At 40.2% G+C, this 8,935-nt stretch overlaps 1 long non-coding RNA gene across 1 annotated transcript in view; it reads left to right on the top strand.

The window, feature by feature from the left end:
- Nucleotides 1-223: 223 nt before the first annotated feature.
- The window catches only part of LOC143691604 (uncharacterized), a 228,276-nt gene continuing 219,564 nt past the window's right edge, over nucleotides 224-8,935 (top strand). Inside the window, exon 1 of the long non-coding RNA XR_013179597.1 lies at nucleotides 224-710. This is a non-coding gene — a long non-coding RNA (uncharacterized LOC143691604). The remainder of the gene's footprint in view (nucleotides 711-8,935) is intronic.

Raw genomic sequence — 8,935 nt, 5'->3', positions numbered from 1 at the left:
CGCGGAAGGCTGGTCAAGCGCGGCAGCGGCAGAGTTGGCGACCGGCTCGCTCCCGCGGCTGGTGCCTTTGGGCTGGGGGCCGGGCCGTGCGGCCGTGCGGCTCCGCCCCTCCACCGGGCTGCGCGGCTGGGCGCGCGAGAAGAACCGCGCGGGTGCGCCCCCCTCGGCCGGGCGCTCGGGTTACAGCCACCGCGCCGCGGCTCCCCCGCCCGCGCCTCGCCCGCGCTGCTGCGCCAGGAGGGACATTGTAACGGAACTGGGACGCCAGCGCTGCATTGTGGGAGCTATTAAAGCGGCGGAGAGAGCGGCCGGGCCGCTCGGCCCACCCGGCCCACCCGGCCCACCCGGCTCCAACCAGCCGTGGGCCCTCTGTCTAGCACCGCACTCTTGGCCAGTCGGCCTGCGGCCCACGTCCGCATCGCTACGGCCAGAAATGGTGAAGAAAACCAATGCCTGACACTCACTGGAGTAAAATCTTCCATAGTCCGGGATGCGACTTGTAAAACTGCTCTCCACGGTCACCCGGGAAATTAGTAAGCTTTTACCACAGACACAAATTGAGAAAAAACAAACAAACAAAAAACCTTCCATCCCCCCAGGCTTGGATTTGAATTGCTTTTCATCTGGAGTGGCTGTGATTCAGCGTCCCCCTTCTCACAGCAGGCAGTGACAGAGGCAGGAGAGGAAAAAACACTGCGGATGAATCAGACGTGAGTAACAAAAGTTTAGAAAGACCTGGGCTCAGATTCAGAAGAACTCTCTTTTTTTTCTCTCTCTCATCCACCTTTAAAAATAGTCAAGGAAAAAAACCAGTGTTTTCATCTAGAAATACAGATACGTCGTTTTTACTATTGCGCTATTACTTCTATTACATGCGGTTAACTGCAGCCACTGAACAAAATTCAGTCTTTGGTCCAGGCTTGTGCCCACGCATATCCACAACTCAGCCCAGAAGTTAATTTGGAATGGGGTGAAGATAATGGAAAAGATGCAAGAAAGCTTCTTAATTATAAATGCCCCCCTTCAGTTCTACAGGACTCACTTTTCTCATAAATACAAGAATATTAAATTTGAAGCACAACTGTTACAGCTTACCTTACTCAGGGCTTGATTTGTTTTGTTGTGTTTCTGCCCTTTTATTTTCCGACCTTTCACAGCTCATTAGTTCCCCTACCTTGGAGATGGGTTGACTAGAGAAATGGTAAGATTCAAATTTGGCTAGTCAACATTTGGAGGATTTGGGGATGAGGCGTTCTCTGTAATCCGAAGGCAAAACCTAAGGAAATGTTATTTAAGGGCTACTTTGTAAGGCATAGATCCTCTCTTAGCCTTACTAGAATGTTCTCAAAGGTGTTGTCTAGCCTTAATGTTAGTGTTTCCTGATCTCTCATTCCCTTGTTAGCCTTTCACAGTGTATCATCCCTCCCCTAAACAACATCAGTCACTGCCTAATTGCTAAATCTAATGGAAAAATTTAATCCCCATCTTGTGCCCTTTTTGGTATTTGCCAGTATTAATCACTCCTTCTTCCTTAGAGCTTTCCCCTATTCTTTTTTCTGTGACATTCCTCTTTTGTAGAGATGTTTAAACAGGGTGATAGCAGGAATGTGGCTATCGTTAAATCAGATTCAGGAATTTACGAAGTAGCTGAATTAGCTACGTAGTTATCTAGTTACTATAAGTAATTACTCCTATAATAAAAATACAACAAATTGCCTCTAATTAACAGTAATCTAGTTACATGTCACCCAAGGATCAGGACCTCGATTTTATCACTCATCCAGGGGTGAACAAGTTGACTGACTCATGACAGCCAACTCTCACATGACCAGCATTTAAATCAGGATTAAACCTACTATGATTGAATAATCATGTCCATAATTTAGGAAAAAATCCTTTTCAGGATCCAGGTACCTACCTGGTGAGGTATTCTGACATCCACACTACAGTGTACCTCACTGGTAGCTGCCAAAGTCAGTGAATATGCTGCCCCATCCAGTGCTAGATAACCCCAGAAAAAGTTGTTCCCCCTCTCAGCTACATTTGGTTAATGCATTCTTCAAAGTAAAGTACAATTTGTTTTAAGCTTTCTTCGCTATAATCACATCCCTGTTAAGCTTTCCTGAGATCACAGCAAATGTCCTTGACTGGATTTGTAAACAACATTTATTTCTGGTTTTTAATTATATTCCCAGAAGTAACTTATCTTCACTTGGTGAGTATTCCTTCACTTCAAACCCTGTAATATAGTCAGATTTGATTGTTAAGAAAACAATTTAGGATGGATTCAGAGAAGAGGAGAATCCAGAGAGAGACTTAGAAGGAGAGCAATAAAAATGAACAGGGGAGAACAGAACCAGGAGATGTTTTAGAAAGTATATATTAGTTTCCTATTGCTGCTGTAACAAATTAGCAAAAATATAGTGACTTTAGACAACACTAGCATTTTTTTTTAAACAATCTGGAGGTCAGAAGTCTAAAATCAAGCCATCAGTAGGCCAATGTACCTTCTAGAGCCTCTAGGGCTTGCTGTCTTAGTTTTCCAGGACTCCTAAATTAAAATACAACAGATTGGTTGGCTTAAACAACAGAAATGTATTGGGTCATGACGTGGAAGCTAGAAGTCAGAAATCAAGTTATTAGGTCCTACCTTCTCTGCATCTGTAGCATTCTGGTAGTAATTTCTTAGAAATCAGTCTGTGCAGTCTGCTTTTCTCCTGTTTTATGTAGCTTCTGAACTGTGCTGGTTTGAAAGGATGTATGTCCCCTAGAAAAGCCATGTTTTAATCCTTAATCCCATTTCGTAAAGGCAGGCATTTCTTCTAATCCCTATTCAGCATTGAATGTTTGGAGCTGTAATTAGATCATCTCCTTGGAGATGTGATTTAATCAAGAGTGGTTGTTAAACTGGATTAGGTGATGACATGCCTCCACCCATTTGGGTGGGTCTTGATTAGTTTCTGAAGTCTTATAAAAGAGGAAACATTTTGGAGAATGAGAGATTCAGAGAGAGCAGAGCAGAACGACATAGCCACAAGAAGCAGAGTCCACCAGCCAGCAACCTTTGGAGATGAAGAAGGAAAATGCCTCTCGGGGAGCTTCATGAAACAGGAAGCCAGAAGAAGCTAGCAGATGATGCCGTGTTTGCCATGTGCCCTTCCAGGTGAGAGAGGAACCCTGACCATGTTCATGATGTGCCGTTCCAGACAAGAGAGAAACTCTGCGTTTGCCTTGTGCCCTTCCACTTGAGAGAGAAACCCTGAACTTCATCAGCCTTCTTGAACCAAGGTATCTTTCCCTGGATGCCTTAGATTGGACATTTCCATAGATTTGTTTTAGTTGGGACATTTTCTCAGCTTTAGAACTGTAAACTAGCAACTCATTAAATTCCCCCTTTTAAAAGCCATTCCATTTCTGGCAGCAAGCAAGCTAGAATATGAACCATGTCCCAATGTCCATTGTTTGTAAGGACTCCCATCATACAAGACTAAGGCCCATCCTCTTTCAGTTGGTCTGATCTTAATAGGATCTTCAAAGATCCCATTTACAAGTGAGTTCACACCCACAGACAGGTCCAGGGATTACGACTTGAAGTCTTTATGAGAGATGTGATTTGATCTGTCACACTTGCCTTTTCCAGCTTCTAGAGGCTGCCCAAATTCCTTGGTACGTGGCCTCTTCCTCCATTAATGCCAGCAGCCAAACATCTTCAAAGCTCTTTCTCTATATCTGACTTCTGCTTCCATCATCACAACACCTCTGACCATCTGGCCTCCCTCTTATATATAAGGACTCTTAGATTACATTGGGCCCTCCCAGGTAATCCAGAATAATATCCTCATCTCTAATCACATTTGCAAAGTCCTTATTGCCGCATAAATTAACATATTCACAGTTTCTGGGGATTAGGATATGGACATCTGTGCCAGTTTGAGAGGATTATAAACCCTAGAAAAGCCATGTTTTAGTCCTGATCCATCTTGTGGAAACAGCCGTTCTTTTAATCCCTATTCAGACCTATAGGTTGGGAGTTTGATCAGATTATCACCACAGAGATGTGAGTTGCCCAGTTGTGGGTTTTAACTTTGATTAGAGGGAGATGTGACTCTACCCATTCCAGGTGGGTTTTGATTAGTTTCCTGGGACCCTGTAAAAGAAACATTTTGAAGAGAGCCACAGCAGAGCCAGGAGAAGCAGAGAGCCCACACAGCCAGAGACCTTTGGAGATGAAAAAGGAATACGCTGCTGAAGGTACTTCATGAAACAAGAAGCCTGGAAAGAAAGTTAGCAGATGTCGCCATGTTCGCCATGTGCCCTTCCAGTTGAGAGAAAAATCCTGAACGTCATCGACCTTCTTGAACTTATTTCCTGGATGCCTTAGATTAGACATTTCTATATCCTTGCTTTATTGGGACATTTTCTTGGCTTTAGAACTGTAAAACTAGCAACTCATTAAATTCCCCTTTTAAAAAAAATCATTCCATTTCTGTTATATTGCATTCTGGAAGCTAGCAAACTAGAACAGCATCTTTGGGGGCCGTTTTGCATCCTGCTACAGAGTAGAGTGTAGGAATAAATGTGGCTGGTATGAAAGACAGAGGAGGAGTCTATACTGGTTTCTAAGTTTTTGCGGTTAGAGTTGACCATTAAAAAATGACATCTTAAACTCAGGGGAAAGGGAAAAGGCTTGTGAAGGCTTGTACTGTCATATGAATAAGGCTTCACACTACAGGGAAGATGAGATTGCTTACTCAGAGTATGCAAGTTAATACTCAAATCATGAAATCCTGGGGGGCACTGACCAGATAAGTAGTTGGACTCTGGAAAAAGTATCTTGAAAGCCATGGAAGGAAGGAGTTTCAAGAAGGGAACAATTGATGGCCTCATGGCACATGGAAAGAAAAAGGGCTTCTGAGACAGATAGTCCTGGGTTTTACTTGACCTGCCTGCACCTCTTAGGGTTATTACAGTGATAAACAAGACAATGACTATGTACATCAAGCTTCCAGTACAGTGTATTGCTCAGGGAATAATGCCTGTTGTTTTATTGCAGAGAGGCCAAGTAAAACATGGTTTGATTTCATTGGAGGGGGAAAGAGATGTACTCAAGATCACAGTTAGAGGGACATCTCTTTCTCTGTCATAGGCAAGGAGAAAAGGAATTTATATAGATACATTTCTCACCATATATATTATAAACTGATTGAGTTGAATCTAGCTACTTGCGGAAGGAGATAAGTATTTTCGTTGCTTGTCAAATCATCACTGGGATAACCAATATAAGGTTGCTCAGTCAGTGACTTAGATAAGCCTTTATCTATCTAGTGATCCATATAACTGCAACCCCAAGTGTTAATATTCCAAAATTAAAAAAAAAAACATGGTTTACATCTACAGTTCCTGGAGATAAATCCCTTTCACTGGAAGTCCCTGTCAGGTTTTTTTATGATAGCCAGTGGTGTCATATTGCCAAGTCTGAGAATTGTCTAACTAGACTGGCATTTCCCAAGCTGGTCCATCAGGAAACGACATTGTGTAAAATAGGACACTGGGATCCATACTCAGATGAGGCCCTTGGGATTCAGTTGCAGCCAGAGTTTAGACTAGTCAAGAATCTTGTCTCCAGAGAGTGATCATCATTAGGTCAAAATTCATTAAGGGCAAAGTTTTGGGAAATTCCTTCATGAGGAAATCCCAGGGGTCCATAGAAACCAAAATTTTGACATGACAAATAGATATGTGTTGCTGGCAAGAATACATTATGGACTTAATATAGCTTGTAATAGTGCTTATTATTTGGCTTCTGATGAGCTGTTTCTGCTCCTCCCCCTACTTCTTACCCACTCTGTGTTTCATCCTAATAAACTACTTGCAACTCCCTAATCTCTCAAACAGGTGACATTCTTGGTACTGTTAGCATATTGCCCTGAAATAGCATAGCCCTTGCCGTGCTCTCCCAGCCTCATTCCTGTCCCTTTCTTAAAGCCAGGGACTATATTGTATTCATCGCTATATCCTCATGCCTAACACAGGAACTGCCTTTGACTGAAACAGTTAACAGTAGTTGAAATCACAGTTAAATGAATGAATGAATAAATGGCAATATAAATGGAATAAACAAATGTCTATCATTCACCTGTTACATCTATCTTTGATCTTCTCCCTCCTAACTTAAAAACAGCTGAGATATCCATTATTTTTCCTTCAAATAATAAGCATCATTTGAGTAGGTACCATGACAGTGTGCTAGGGTTCTGGGATTACAGAATGAATATGATATAATCTCAACTTTTCAAGAGTTGGCATTCCAGATAAGGAAGCGTAAACTAGAAAAGAAAATGAGGCAGATAATGCCGGTTGTCTTTCCATTCCTTTTCTCCCCTTCTTTCTCAGTAATAGAAACCTGGGGTTGTGCCTAACTGAAGAAATTTGATTTCACATCCTTCCTTGCAGATAGGGGTGGTTAAGTATAGGCCAGTAGTATGTGGATGGTATTTGATGTTTGAACTTCCAAGAAAAGTCTTTATTTGTGTGTTGTGGTAGAGTGACAGGGCTGACTCACCTTGGAAGTTCCTGCCTGGAACTTGGATGTGATAGCTGAAGCTACAGCAGCAATTTTGTGACATCAAGGCAACCTTGAAGTCAAAAGTCATACTCTCAGAAGATAGAGCAGAAAGATGAAAGGAGCCATTATACAAACCCTAACTGGGTGGTGCTGTGATGGCTCAGCAAGCAGAATTCTCACCTGCCATGCTAGAGACCGGGTTCAGTTCTGGAGCCTGCCCATACAAAAAAAAAATGAAGAAGAACCCTAGCTGCCTACCTTTGAATTTCTTTCATGTGAAAGGAAAATAAGAGTTCTGTTAATGATAGCCAAACACAACTGCCAACTGATAAACAAAAAATATAATATGGTGATATAAGAGGCCTAAAAGAGATAAATATAAAGTTCTATGAGTGCACAATTAAGGAAAGGCTGAGTTTTGCTTGGGAAAAAGGAAACTGAGGAATGCTTCCCAGTGAAGGCGACATCTGGCCTAGAGTTTAAAACATGAACAGCTGTTTGCTAGGCTGGAAAAGAGGAACATTTCAGATGAAGGTATAACAATGATATTCCAGAACATTTTTTGCACATAGTGAAACTGGCATATCTTGTTAGACTTAAATGGGGGAAAACAAAAACAAACAAATTTTTTAAAAAAAAGCTTTTTATTAGTCAATGATGTAATATTAGCATGAAAATCATGGAAACCCTTAAGAGTTAATAGCAGGAAGAATTTGAAGTACTGACTAAGGGAACTGTTACAATAGTAATATTTGTCTTCATATAATTGTCTTCCTATTTCTGATAAGAAAATACAATGATGTATTTCCCCTTATATGATTCTATTTATTCTAATGTTTAATCATGTTCTAGATTTTTATAAATGGGTTCTCTTAGAGTTCTTTAGCTTATCCCACCAATCCTTCATTTAGTTTGATGTTACTGAAAAGATTGGAGGAAAAAGAAGTAAGATATGGTATCTCCTTTCCTCTTCAGTATGTATGTGTTAAGTAAATATGATATTCTTATTACTAAGTTAAAATCTTGTGCATATACTGAAACACTGTAGAGATCTATAAATATTGTGATTTGTTTGACCAGTATTAAAAAGACTTTTTAGAAACAACCAACAGTTCTCAGATCCATAGAAACTTTTAATTTAATGAAAGTTTTTTTCTTCTTAAGAAAAAATAAAATGTTTTATTACCAAATCAAAAGCATCCACTTAAAAGTCCCTCCAGTAATCTGATGGGGGCTGGTGGTGATCAATAATATTTTGTTAAACAATGAAGTACAGTATGGAAAGAAAGAAAAGTGTAAACTATGAATGAAAACTACAGCAAGTTATACTAAAACAATACATCCAAATATATTCAGAAATAGAATTTCAGTTAAGACTGGGTCCTTATTTGAGAGGATAACTCCATGAAAATTATGTCATAGTTCTTTTTCGTGTGTGTGTGTGTGTGTGTGTGTGTGTGTGTGTGTGTGTGTGTATGCTGGTAGGGGTTACATTTCATTATTTCCCCATGTGCGAATCCCCTTATTACAGCACCATTTGTTGAATTTTTGCTTCTTTGTTTTTGTTGGCTTGTTTGTTTTGGTGGGGGAGTACATGGGCCAGGAATTGGGCCGGGAATTGAACCAGGGTCTCCGCATGGCAAGCAAGAATTCTACTACTGAACTGTTCTTGCACCCCCACAAGTCACAGTTCTTTTATTGCAGTCTACAAGAGGAGGTTGGTGCTGTAAATGTTTAAACGCAGATAAATCTATTGAAGGAAAACGGTGAGTAAGGTACCAGTTTTGCAAATACATGCATTAAAATCTGGTCTGTCTGGCATTCTTTCAACCTAAATGGTACTTACTAATCTCCCTACACTTCTTCAATATTATAATTGAGGTTTTTAATGATGATCCTGATGTGATTTCTGATTCATAGCAGAAAGATTAAATTATGTTCTGATTGGCCTTCATGTATTTAATTATATTTTTATTAAATGTACGCTGGAAATCTGATCTGTTTTATAACACTGCTAGATTAACCAGAGTCTCCTTATCAGGGACCCAGCCATCCTCAATAGCAGAGTTTACAGTTCACAGAAAGAAGGCAGCCAACAAATGAGAAAAATTCTAAGATATTCTAAGATATTGTCACAGAAAGAATAATTATTACAGAATAATTTAGTCATTTACCCACATTTTTAAGAATTATGACAAATGTGTTGGTTAATAATAAATGCTACATTGCTAATTATATTAATAAGTATAATAATTTTTCATATTCTGTAGTAAGAAAAATTACCTTAAAATATGAATGTCTTCATTTCTGATTTGATAAAAAGTGATTTGTTACTGTCAGCAAGAGAGCAGATATTAGAAATAGGCTCGA

This window comes from Tamandua tetradactyla, chromosome 7 (assembly GCF_023851605.1).
Source record: "Tamandua tetradactyla isolate mTamTet1 chromosome 7, mTamTet1.pri, whole genome shotgun sequence".
NCBI lineage: Eukaryota > Metazoa > Chordata > Mammalia > Pilosa > Myrmecophagidae > Tamandua > Tamandua tetradactyla.
The sequence above is the reverse complement of the archived record's forward strand: the minus strand, read 5'-3'. Positions and strand labels throughout refer to the sequence as shown.